A 13,366-nucleotide genomic window follows, 5' to 3' on the forward strand; every position below is an offset into this window, starting at 1 on the left:
ATTTCTCTTCTTCCTTTTATAGCAAAACTCCTTGAAAGAGTTTTCTGTAATACTCATGTTCTCCAATTTCTCTCCTTCCATTCTTCTTGAACCCACTCCTTAGAAACTGTCATTTTTTGTAGCATCAATGACCTCAATTCTCAGGCTTCATCTTCCTTGACCTATCATTACTCAATTTTCTTCATTTGGCTCTAGAACACCATACTTTCCTGGTTTTCCTCCCACTTTCTTGGCTAAGATTCTTAGTCTTTGGTGGTTCTTTCTCATCTCTCTTAACTTAAGTATTCAAGTGTCCCACAGCTTAATCTTTCAACCTCTTCTCTTTTCTACCCACACCTACTTTTTGGAAATTTAATCCAGTTTAATGGCTTTAAATACAATCTTTAGGCTGATGAAATTTGTATTTTCAGTCTGGATCTCTCTCCTGGACTCCAGACTCATAAGTCCAACTTCTTACTTAGCTTCTCTACTTGCATTTCTAATAGGAATCTTCAACCTAAAATATCCAAGTCTATGCTTTAATATCCTCCCACCCCTAAAACCTGTCTCATTTGCAGCTTTCCCTTTTCAGAAAACGCCATGTCTTTTCTACAACTGCTCAGGTCAAAGCCTTGGAATCATCCTCTTGTTTTTTCACACCCCACATCCAATCCTGTATAGTCTTCCCCAGACATCATCATGACTCATGCCTCGCCTCCTTCCAGTCATTACTCAGATATCATCTACTGGAAATCCAATTTGAAATTGCATAAACACACACACACACACACACACACACACACTTCTTATCTCCTTTCTCTTCTTTACTTTTCTTCTTAGCACTTATCTCTAGCTAACCTGCTATATATTTTATTTATTTGTCTTTTCTCCATTAGAATGCAAGCTACATAAAGACAGATATTTTAACCTATTTTGTTCACTAACTGTATCTCTAGTGTCTAGAAGAGTGCTTGGCTCACAGTGGAAGTTCAATAAATATTTGCTGACTTAATGAATGCACAAATGAACACACATGTAAAGGATGATGCATGGGAGGTCTATTAAAGCATGACTTTATCAGGTCTGTTTTTTAAGACCATAACCATGGAGGTAATGAGGAAGATAGGCTAGTGGACAAAGATTAGTGGCTGCAAAATAATTTAGAGGCTATTGGTAAAAAAAAAAAAAATTGCACCCTGAACTAAGGCAGTCGTGTTAGAAATAGAGAGAAGGAGATGAGCTGGACCAACTGGGGCAGGAATTAGGAAAGACAACGGGATGGTCAAAGTGTATATAGGGATGTTAGTATGATTTAACCTGCCTCATACCAGAGATGGGGCAGAAAACTCTGGCTACACTCTTCTTGTCTCTGCCTGGCTCAAACTGGGCTCTGCTCTCAACTTTAATCTTATTTCTGGCTCTTTGATCAAGTTCTGCTTTGGATCCCTTCCTGTATGTATAACTTTGGGCAAGATACTTTCCCCTTCCTAACAGTACCTGCAATTATTTCCTAGAGCTGCTGTAACAAATTACCACAAACTGGGTGGTTTAATGCAGAAACATATTCTCTCACAGCTCGGAAGGCTAGAAGTCTGAAATCAAGGTGTGGGCAAGGTCATGCTCTCTCTGAAGGTTCTCAGGAAGAGTCCTTCTTTGCCTCTTCCTGGGTTCTGGTGTTTGCCAGCTATCCTTGGCATTCCTTCGCTTGCAGGTGCATGACTGTAATCTCTGCTTCTGTCTTCACATGATTTTCTCTCTGTGTCTGTGTCTTCACATGGCATCATTATAAGGACACAGTCACTGGATTTAGGGGCTACTCTAATCCAGTATGACCGCATCTTAATTAATTACATCTGTGAAGAACCTAAATCTAAATAAGGTCATATTGTGAGGTTCCACATGGACTTGAATTTTGGAGAGACACTACTATCTTCCAGAGAAAGGAGCTGGACATTTAGGGTAAACTATCATTATCAATTTGGGTTTTATAAATCACAATCTTCATCTTGGAATTTCCTGTAAGTTTGCAGACAAAAAAATTATTTGCTAACTCTTGCTTTCCCAAAGAAAGTGAAGGAGGGTTAGGATTCTCTGGGTGTGTTCTAGAGGCCTAATACACCAAAGTGATCAAAATAAGAGACTGTTCATATAAAGCCCTTGGCATATTACTTGGTATTCATACATTCCACAAATCTTTCTTGAGCACTTGCTATGTGACAGCCACTAAAGTAGATGCCGGGAACACAACGGAAAATGAGAGAGATGTGATTCCTGCCCTCACAGAGCTCAAAGTGTAGTGGTGGAGGCAGACCTTAAACATTCAGCAAAGATATAGGTGTAAGAGTAAATACAAATCCAAAAAGAAAAAAAAAAATTTCCCCTGGTATAAAAATGGTAAAGAGACTCTTCTCTCCTCCTTTTCTTTCAGAGCATTTCTTTAGAATACTTGTAATTGTGAATTCTTTCTTTGTCCCTTTTAAAAACCTAAGCCTCTTGCCAACTTTATAACCCAGGAATGTCTTTCTCAAGGACCTGGGAGCCATCTTTTTGAAATGGAATCATCAAGGAAGATAGTGTCAGAGAAAACCAGAGCCAGACAGAAATTAAAGTGGTGAAGGTAAATTTCATGCAGGAACTATTGTAATAGGGGAAGAGAGACATGAGTCTAGAGCTCCTTTCTGAATACAACAAGGACAAGTGGGGACTTATAGCCAAGGAGCAAGGTAAAGAGGGGTCAGTGGATAAAAAAAAAAATTGCCAAGAGGAAACATCAAGGATAAGGGTGTTTCTGGCTAAAAGAACTTGATAGAATTATTAAGGAAGGCAGGATGGTAAGGTATTGGGGGGAGGGGAAGTGTGGAGGGAGGAATTTGATCAGATAATCATGGTTGGGAGATTTTCCCCCAATTACAAATGAGAACTCGGGTTAGTGAATGTGCTGGCTGCCCCCTGACCTTCTATTTAATATGGCCTGTGTTTCTGGTCCTCCCCCACCTTTGCCTTTGCAGTATATATATTTTTTTAACATATTTATTGGAGTATAATTGTTTTATAATGCTGTGTTCATTCCTGCTATATAACAAAGTGAATCAGCTATAGGTATACATATATCCCCATATCCCCTCCCTCTTGCATCTCCCTCCCACCCTCCCTATCCCACCCCTCTAGGTGGTCATAAAGCACAGAGCTGATCTCCCTGTGCTATGTAGCTGCTTCCCACTAGCTATCTATTTTACATTTGGTAGTGTATATATGTCCATGCTACTCTCTCACTTCATCCCAGATTACCCTTCCCCGTCCCCGTGTCCTCAAGTCCATTCTGTATGTCACGTCCTCTTGTTTAAGGCCTAGTTATCATTTGAGAACATGTATGGGATGGGTTGTATCTGCTTGGCTATATAAAAGGGTTAGGTTTCTTTCTGTCTTCCATCTCTTCAGGGGATTGCCTGTGATATGAATCATATTCTGGTTTAATGTTTATTCAGTAATAAAACTGTTTTCCTTCTACTTTTGTGGAGAGGCTTTCTGGGTAGCCAGGAGATTTTGGTTTTACTTATATTTCCCCAAAAAGGGGAATGAGAATTCTCAAGCACTACTGGTGGGAGGGAAATCTGGGACAGCCATTCTGGAAAGTTATCAGATGATATCTAGTGAAGTATATGTTTGCCTTTTGCCCAATAATTTTATTACTGGCATATACCCCAGAGAAAATGTCCTTAAGAAAACAATTTCAAGGCTGTTCAATACTCTATTGTTTGTTGTAGTCAAAATAGGTGCCCATCACTAAGGGAACAAATGAAAGATAAAACATGGTAGATATATATTATGGAATAATGTGCATAATACAGAAACAATGAACTACATGAACATACAGAAACAAGGATAGATCCTAAAATAGCACTGAATGAAAGAGAATCAAAATACAATTTATAGCACAATAACTTTTTTTTCAAAGAAATTAACTTTTATTTGAAAGGAGACTACCCTTCCCCTCACTATTTCTAAGGACTCTATACAATAGCCTACTTAAACCATTTCCCCAATACCAAAATTTCTAACAGCAAAGCATACAACTGCTCTAAATAATAAGGCTTGTCCTTCACTGATTAAACTTCAAAAATTTCAACACAAAAATCAAACTTTACGTTTTTAAGTTTTAACAAATGTATTTTAAATACAACATGTTTTGTAGGAGTCCACAAGCTTTTCATCTCTAAAAAAAGACATAATTTTTAGGGTTCAAAAATTCCGTTCTTCAAAAGAAATGACCAAGTGTTTTCTTCTATAGCTTCAAACTTTCTACACTCAATTATTTGATTGCTCCATGCCACCCCAGACAAACCTGACATGACGGAACTACTTTATGTTACTAACTTCCCCAAAAGAAAGTTAAAAAAGGAGTTTGTAGTAAATGCAGCTCTCTAATACCATGTCTAATACAATATCTAACACAAAAGAAGCTTTAAAAAGATTTCTTTCTTCATTCAATTAGGCAGGAGTTAATTTTCTGTAAAAGCAACAAACAAACAAAAAACCATTTACAAAAGCACAACACTGGGGGTTCCTGTTTTACTCAAGATGTTTAACTACTCAAAATGACAACAATTACATCTTTAAGAATATAATAAAAGGGGTGAAAACAGCAATACAATTGACAAAGTGTAGATACTAAATAAATCAAAGATGTTTTTAAGGATTCTTTTTAAGGAGTAGGAAGGATTAGAAGCTTGGGGAAATCCAGAATTAAAAAAAAAAAAAGAGAAAGGGAAAAAAAAAGAAAGAAAAAGATGTTCTCAACAGCAACCACTCTGTTTATCAATAGCGTCTTGGGCTGTAGGAACGAGATCTTGATTGTGATTTGTATTGACTATAGTAAGGAGAAGGCGATCTTCTTCTGTACCGGTAATCATCATCTTCGTATCTGTCGTACCCACGATCATATCCTCTATCATAGTAAGAATCTCGACGTCTGCCACCTCCTCCACCTCCACCTCCACCGCCTCCACCACCACTATGAGTTGGTCTGCCCATGTATATGCCTGGTGTAGGTGTGTGCGCTCTCTTGGTGATAGAATAATCTACACGAATTCTTCTACCATCCAGCTCCATTCCATTTGCCCTTTCCATAGCCTCCTTTGAGTCATCTATTCTCTCAAAATAAACAAAAGCAAATCCTTGTGATCGTCCAGTTCACTGGTCATAAACCACATTGACACCACTCAATGGTCCATATCGAGAAAATACTTCGCGAAGATTTCTCTCTGTTGTGTACAAACTGAGGCCAAACACTCCTAGACAAGTGTTGGGATCTAGATTTGCCCTGATGCCTGTATGTCTTCTCTGGTTAGACATTCGAGAATGACTTCGGCTCCTGCAACGCCGGTATTCTGGTGTATAGGACCTACTTCGAGATCGTCTCCTATGAGAGTGACAATGGGATCTGGATCGAGTGTAACGTCTATGAGAATGCCTCCTTGACCTCGACCTGGATTTTAATCTTGATCGAGAATGGGATTCAGAGTGTTTGGAAACTCTTGATGGACTACGAGATCCTGACCTGCTCTCTGATTTTACATGAGCAGGAGTTCCCGTTGGAGATTTTGACTGAGAGCGAGGCTCTCTGCCCTCGAAGTTGTTCTCCTCTACATCACTCATGTCGGCCAGGCACTCCCCAGAACTAAATAAGAGACAGGTCTTGGCTTGAGGGCTGATAGCCTAATCAACCAGCTGACTGGACCGTGGGGAGGAGGAAAGAGTCGGCAACAATAGCCGCTCCACTCCACTCCCACTCAGTCGCAGGTTCCGGCAAAAATCCACAATAACTTTTTATAAATAAAAAATACAGACACACAAAACAGTACTGCCTGTTTTTCAAAGATAGATGCACGACTCAAGGTTTATAAGAAACATCAAATGTATGCCTATTATTGGGATGGGGGCGGGATTGGATATAAAATAAAACAAGGGCCTTATATAGACAAATGACGATAATGTGCTGTGATCTGAGGAATACAATCAACTTTCTGAGCCTCAGGTATAATAAATAAATAAAAGACACAAAAGAAAGGAGGTAGAGGAAAGAATTCTCCCACACAAAGAACTGGTCAGCTCTCTAGCAAATTAAGACTACCATCCCTTCTTAAATTCACTACCCTTCAATTTGTTACCATAAAGCTAAATACAAATAGAATTAGGAAGGTAAAATAAGGAGGTTATGTTGTCTGAAGTGGAGTATCTTTTTACAGTTCCGTTCTGGCTGCCTTTTAAGAAAAGCTTGTGCATTAACTATATGTCAACAAATCATGGACAAAGATTATTTAACATTTTTAGATGGACTCATTAGAAATAGCATTCTGTTGGTCTAATTAAAGTTTTATTTCAGGATAATTCCTACCTTTTAATTGAATAATATATATTCATTGCCAGACATGAGTAATAAGAGGGCCCCTGCTGATGACTTTATATGCACCACAAAATTATCTCTTCCGCTGCCAAAGTAAACCCTAAGTTGTGCTGCCTTCATGTTTTCATGATATATCAAATTTAAACATGTGACAGCAAATTTTCACAGATAATCTAATAAAATCATTAACTGGAAAGTACTCATTTACATAAGGATCAAATGTCAACAAGAATATAAAAATTAAATTAGCATTTGAAATCTCCAGACTTTTGGTTCTCTGGAATTAAACTTGAAGACATTACAAAGCCAAATTGTAATTAGATGTCTCCACTGTTGTCTACCAATAAGAATAGGGCTTTGGGGAAAATCAATTTAACCATCTATTCAAAAGATTTTAATAAAGAAAGATTTTCTTATTTAGATCTATAGTTACCTCTATTTTGTTTAAGTAATTCCTCTTTAATTCAGATGGTAACATGGTAAGTGTGCCATAATCAGTGGTAAGATAGCTTCCCAATTGTTTTCAGGTTCAAGATACCTTTATCCATAAATAAAGTAGATTTAAATTTATGTTTTGGCCTTTGTCTAGGAGTATGAACAGACTGATGAATGAAATGAAGTCTTATTTCACTTAGAATGTTTTACTTTGTTTGACTTTTAGTGGCTTCTACTTCTATTGTTTCTGGTACAGACACATAAAACCATATCATAAAGAAGCTTTAAAATAAGAAAAGGAGATTAACAAGAATGGTCACTGATTCTGTATGCTTTCTCTGGTTTTAACTGTAATCACCTTTTGCTCCAAATACCATCTAGAACATGCTAACAGGCAATTCTTCCTTTAAGAATTACTAGGACAAGGGCTTTAGTTTGGCAACTCACCAATGGTTATCAGTCTACAGCTATACAGGAACGCTGACTCAGTTGTTGACCAAATCCTTGAGCTTTACCTAGAAATAACATTCTTAAAATTACTCATTTATATAATATAACGAAAACTGTGTTAGCTTTCTCCTAGTCCTTTACTGGTTAGGAAAGTCACAATAAAAATTTCTAACAATATCAAAGTAGATAATCTCTATACTTTTATGCAAGAGTTGCGTCTCCCAAAATGAGAAGCTTAATGTAGATAATTCACCTAAGTGATTTCTGATCCAATTCCTTAATTTAATTTAAAAGTTTAAATTTCTAAACTATTGTTATCTAGCTTTTACACTCTAAGATGAAAATTTACCCAGACAGTTCATCTTGTTCAACGAGATTTTCAGAGAAGTTAATACTAAAAATACAAATATGAATCAGATTTTTCTGGTCCTTTTTTAAAACCCTTAAACCATAAATATTTTAATTAATTTTTAACTAATTAATGACAGAAACTGAAATTTCTGTGAAATAAAAAAATGTACAGGTAAAATTACTTTTTCTTTTTATATGCTTATGTATGTTTATAAACAGTCAATATTACAGATAAAATATTTGAAATGAAAATGTATTTAAAAATCTGCACTCATATTTTTCATGAGAAAGCAGTTTTAAACTATAGTCTATTGAATGAGGCAGCCATCTGGTGACGGAAAAGAGTACTACAGACACTATTTTGCATGAACTGAACGTCATAAATATTCTACACAAATCAACTTAACCTCAAAAAATATAGTAGCGCTCTCCAACAGAAATATAATAGAAATCACATATGTAATTTAAATTTTCCTAATCGCCGCTTTTAAAAAGTAAAAAGAAACAGTAATTTTAATTAGGAATTTTTATTTAAACCAATATATCAAAACACATTATCATTTCAACATGTAATAAATATATTTTTTTCATGCTAGGTCTTCAAAATACCATGTGTGTTTCACAGCACAACTCAATTCGGACTAGCCACATTTCACGTGCCTGTGGCTAGTGGTTGCCATGTGGGACAGCGCAGATCTAGAAAATGAAACGAGACCTGCAGTTACTTTGATTTGCCTAAGTTCATTCATTTCTCAGCCCCTTTGCCCACTCTTTTAAAAGTTCTTTCCTTTCCCTCTTTAAATTCTATCTTGTAAAATTTTTTGGCCTCCTGTACACTTTGGAATACTTAAACGGCTCTCAAAAGACTGTCGACGGACGACAAGAAGACCCTTGGAGGTCCTATGTCTTCTCTGAAGGGCACCAGGGCGTTACGTAGGCCTGCGCTGTCCTTCCACTCGGCTCGCTCTGCGCTCAGCGGCTTCGGGCTGCAGTCAGCTACACTCCTGGAGGGTGGTGGTAGCGGGCCAAAGGACCAAGGGCGCGCGGGGGGCATCAGGGCCTGTTCCGGCCGTCTGGCCGCCTTGACATCACAGCGTCGTGTCTTTGGGGTTCAAGTCCAGCGAGGCTCCGGGCTTCCAATGAAGGTCAAAGATTTTCAGTAGGAAAGAGCCGAGACTGGAAGAGGAAACGGCTAGATCCCCGCCATAAGTCGTCGCTTCCCGTCCGGGCCTCTGATCCGGCGAAGGTGGGTGAAAAGCTACCTGCAAGGATCAAATGACCCGCAATTGGGGAAGCTCCCCACCCTTTCCCAGGATCACCAGCAGGGTCTTCCGGGTGGACCCCGACCTCTGCTGATTGGTTGGAGCTTGCCACCACGTGATCCAGAACGAGTCGGCCACCGCTTTCCCCGCCCCTTTCCCCCCTCCCCACCCAGAGGTCGCAGGAGGCGGAGGGCGGGTTTCCCAGGCAACCGCAGCGGGGTAGTGTGTACACACCAGGCCCCACGGTAGAGAGGGTGTAGTGCCTGCTGCTGCAAGACAGGGATTAAGAAGTGGGAGTGGACTCTGTTCTGTCTCGGATTGCCCCGGAATCCATCCTCTCTCTGGGATAAGGTGAGTGACTATCCCCTGGTGGCCTTTGGGAGTACCTCACCTGTAGGCAGGCCCCAGGAGTCTCTGCTCCCCTATCTCTCTCTGGCCACGCTGGGAGGAAGACGAGAGAAGCAACGCTGAGGTCAAAAGACCCCTGTAACGGTGCAGTGGCGATGATGATAATGAGAGACAGTGACATGACTTTATCTGAGGCCATCATGGTTGCCAGAGCAAAGCTGAAGAGGAGGAGGAGGAGGAGAGGGAGGGTGGCCCACAGCCACCTGTGCAGCCTTTACTGAGGGAACGAAGTGCTCCTTGACATGCTTGATACTGCTCACCTAGAGCTGGAAGGGCGTTTTTTGGCCCATCAGTAATAATGGATGGATTCTGATCCATTTGTACCCAAGGGAGGAAACTACTTGACCATACAGGGCTTCTAGTTTGTAGAAAAGAAATTTGATTTTCTCACAATGACACCCTCCCCAGCTCTCATGGCAGACAGAAACATTGCCCTTTGTACTCTAATTATTGTTCTACTCTGATTGGTCATGTACAGAAAGTATTTAAGTTATACCATATAGGACCCTGTGGCATGACAATTAATTCAAACCATTTAACAAATTTTAATCAAACACCACGCATGTGTCAGGCACTGTGGTAGGTTCTTTGTCCCTGCCTTCAGTGAACATGTAACCTGTCAAGGAGGAAAGACCTGGAAGCATCACAATACAGTGGAACAGGTGTTGTATATAGGGCATATGCTGGCTTTAATTGGAGTCACGAGGAAAAGAATGATTATAATACTATCAGAGAGAATTAAAGTCTTCACAGAGAAGACCCTTGATTTAAATCTTTAAGGGTATATGGAGTATGCCGTAAAGTCAAGGGACAGTTAGGGAGGGGAAACAGCACGTGCCAAAGAACAGAAATACCCCATGCCATTCAGAGAACTATAGTTGTGGCCAGAGCCTGGGCTGTTCCTGGGAGTTTGTGGTTGATGAGCTTGAGAGGTAGACAGGAGTTAGAGTTTGGAGACCATGAATACCTTCCAAGAGGAGCAGCGTGAGTGGATTTCCCTTTCAGGAGGTTGCTGTCACAGTCGAGTAGAGGATCGATTGGCAGGAAGTGGGACTATAGGGAAAGCACTGGTTAAGTTGAAGTGATGAGAGCCTGAATCAAAGCAGAGGCAATTGGATAGAGGGGAGGAAAACAACAACAACAACATGATAGACATTTAAGAGGTACATGCAGAAAGATTTAATGAGTGAGCAAAAGTGGGGGAAAGAATAAAAGAGTGGTTGAGCATAAGTTCCAGGCTTCTGACTTGGATGATTAAAAGAATGGTGTCACTTACCAAAAGAAAATATGCATTAGGAGAAGCAGGCTGGATGGAAAATATAGAGTTCAGTTTTGAACATACTGAGTTTGAGACACATTCAGGTGGAGCTTTCCATGTGTGTAGTTGGGTGTTGCACAGAAAAGAGGAAGATAAAAATCAGTAATTCTTCACCAAGAAGGAAACTATTAATCAGAAAATTAAGTTTTACATAACAAATAGAGAGAAGCCAAGGAGAAAAAGTCACACCAAAGAAGAAAAAGAGCCATCAGCATCATCAGATTCGATGACAGGGTCAAATTGAGAGCTGAAACATGTCTAGTGTCTTTGGCAATTAGATTATTGTTGACCTGGAAAAAGAAACTGCAGTGGCCTGAGGTGTCCTTACTGAGACTGCAGTTAACTGAGAACTGAATACAGGTACTGAAGTATTGCTAACGACTACATATCTTTTGTAATGTTTCCTAATGCTATAATATGGTACTAATGACTTATATCTAAAAGTTTTCCTGTAAAGGGATCTAAAATCAGCTGTTCATTGAATACAGGATGGGAGAGCTTTTTTTTTTAAAGATAGTAATGACCTAACGTTCATATATGGAGAGAAAAGAGACCCTAGAGAAAGAAAGAGGGGAATAAATGAAAAGAAGGAAAATTTGACAGACCAAAGTTCTGAAAGAGACTGAAGAGGATGGGATGAGTACACAGGAAAAGGGATTCATTTTGGGCAAGAGAAAGAATACTTTTACTAAGACAGGAATCAGAAAGTGAAAGAAATACAGTTGACCCTTGAACTGATTAACTGGGGGTTAATCCATGTATAACTTATAGTCGCCCTCTTATCCTTCATTCCTCCTTATCCTCGGATTCAATAAGGCATGGACCATGTAGTATTGCAGTGTTTTCTGTGGAAAAATATCTGCATATAAGTGGGTCTGTGCAGTTCAAACCTGCATTGTTCAAGAGTCAACTGTATATTTTAAGAGGTATGGGAATTTAAGGAGTGTATATCTGATGGTGTCACTGTTCTCTGTGAAAATGGGGACAAGATCATCTGCTGAGAGAGAGAGGACTTGAGAAGAGTGGTAAAAGTTTAGAATATTCCAGACGTTGTGAATCCCAGATCTGTATCTCTAGTCCGACTCCCTAGGTGAGGAAGTTGAAGAGGAAAATATAAAATGTCTTTTGTTGGATTCAACTCAAGTTAGAGACCATACATTTGCAGTGATTTCAACTCACATGACCAACCGGCCATGTGAAATCTTCCAGCAGCACTCCAAAGCAGAGAGCAGAGGTGACTAGATCAACCCAAGGTTTGAGATTGGAAGCGTGAAAGCTATAGAAGCTCCTGGTGGCTCCTGGCTCCCTGGAGAAACTAGAGAAGATCTGTAGTTTCTTAGATGGGCAGGCCCTGAAAAGAGCTTTCCCAAGGCGCAGAAGAGTGGGTACAAGCTGGGCATCAGGACACTCACCTCTTGATGGAATCAGAAACTGGAAGCCTTGGGACCACTTGTAATTGGAGAAAACATACAAGACTTGTAAATACCAGGAAGGCCCATAATTATGCATAATTAACTATGCACAATCACGTAATTCAGATGTAGTTATGCAAATTATAGAATTTGGGGGTTTTAAGTTAAATTTTGTTTTGCTAATTAACTACTGAGTTACAACAAGGTTTTTCCTAAATGAGGGCATTGGTGAAGGGAAGATAAGGTGAAGTGAAGGAAAAGGTTGGTACCCCAAATATGCATAGTAGTCTTCTTGAATAAATGGAGAGTTATATCTTGTTCTAGAGGAAGACTCAGTACTGTAAAGATGGAAGTTCACCCTAAATTAATCTTTACAATCGAATCTCAGTCAAAATCCCAAGTGAATTTTTAAAAACTAAATGCAAAATAATCATAAATCTTATTTGGAAAAATAAATATGAAAGAATAACTGGAAATTTCCAAAAAAGAAAATGAGATAGAAATTTACAGCATGAATCACAGTAATTAATACAGGATAATACTGTAGGAATAGATAGAGCTAAGGGAAAGCAGATTAGAAAGTCCAAAATTAGGCTCAAGTATACGTGATCATTTAGTGAATAACGAAGGGAGCAGTTAATTTCTTCTGTAATAGGTATCTTGGACCTGGACTAGAAAACTTGGATGGCTGTTTGTTGACTTTGGGGGTGTTAAAGGCAGGTTTTATCCCTCGTGTGGTGGTGGGCAGACAGACTTTTCCTTCGGTGCTCACAGACATTAAACCAGAATGTAGGGGCTTCTCTTCTGATAAGAAGAGGTGCTACAAAGCCCTCCTTTACTTGGGGTGCCATCCAAGTAAACCTAAGGAGGGAAGACTGTGGCCTGCATCTCTGTATGGGCCTCTGATGGAGTATCTAAATTCCTTCAGGTTGTTCCTTGCTACGTGCTCCCTTGCCTGGCCACTCCTATGCTGTAATATCTGTGGGTTGTCCAAGAATGGGGTAAAGAGACAGTTGCCAATTGGAAGCAGGGAAGGAATGATCAATATTACTTTTAATATAGATCCATCATCTAATCACTGCTCACCATCCTCACTACTACCACCCTATTCCAGCTGCCATCCTCTCTCACGTTATTACAACTGCCCCTTGACTGATCTCCTTGCTTCTCCCCTCAACCCCTACAGTCCATTTTCAACAGAATAGCTAGGGCTATTCTTTCTGAAACCTAAGACAGCTTGTGTTATTCTTTCATTCAAAATCCTCATACAGCTTTCCATCTTACTCATAATGAAATCCAAAATCCTCATAAAAGCCTATAGGATAGCACATGATCTGACCCCACAGAA

At 39.5% G+C, this 13,366-nt stretch overlaps 1 pseudogene across 1 annotated transcript; it reads right to left on the minus strand.

The window, feature by feature from the left end:
- Nucleotides 1-4,552: 4,552 nt before the first annotated feature.
- On the minus strand, nt 4,553-5,854 carry LOC309803569 (transformer-2 protein homolog alpha-like; annotated as a pseudogene). The gene has a single exon. The product of its transcript is annotated as a transformer-2 protein homolog alpha-like (transcript).
- Between the last annotated feature and the right edge of the window lie 7,512 nt (nt 5,855-13,366).

Source organism: Mesoplodon mirus (genome assembly GCF_964341445.2).
Source record: "Mesoplodon mirus genome assembly, chromosome: 4".
NCBI lineage: Eukaryota > Metazoa > Chordata > Mammalia > Artiodactyla > Ziphiidae > Mesoplodon > Mesoplodon mirus.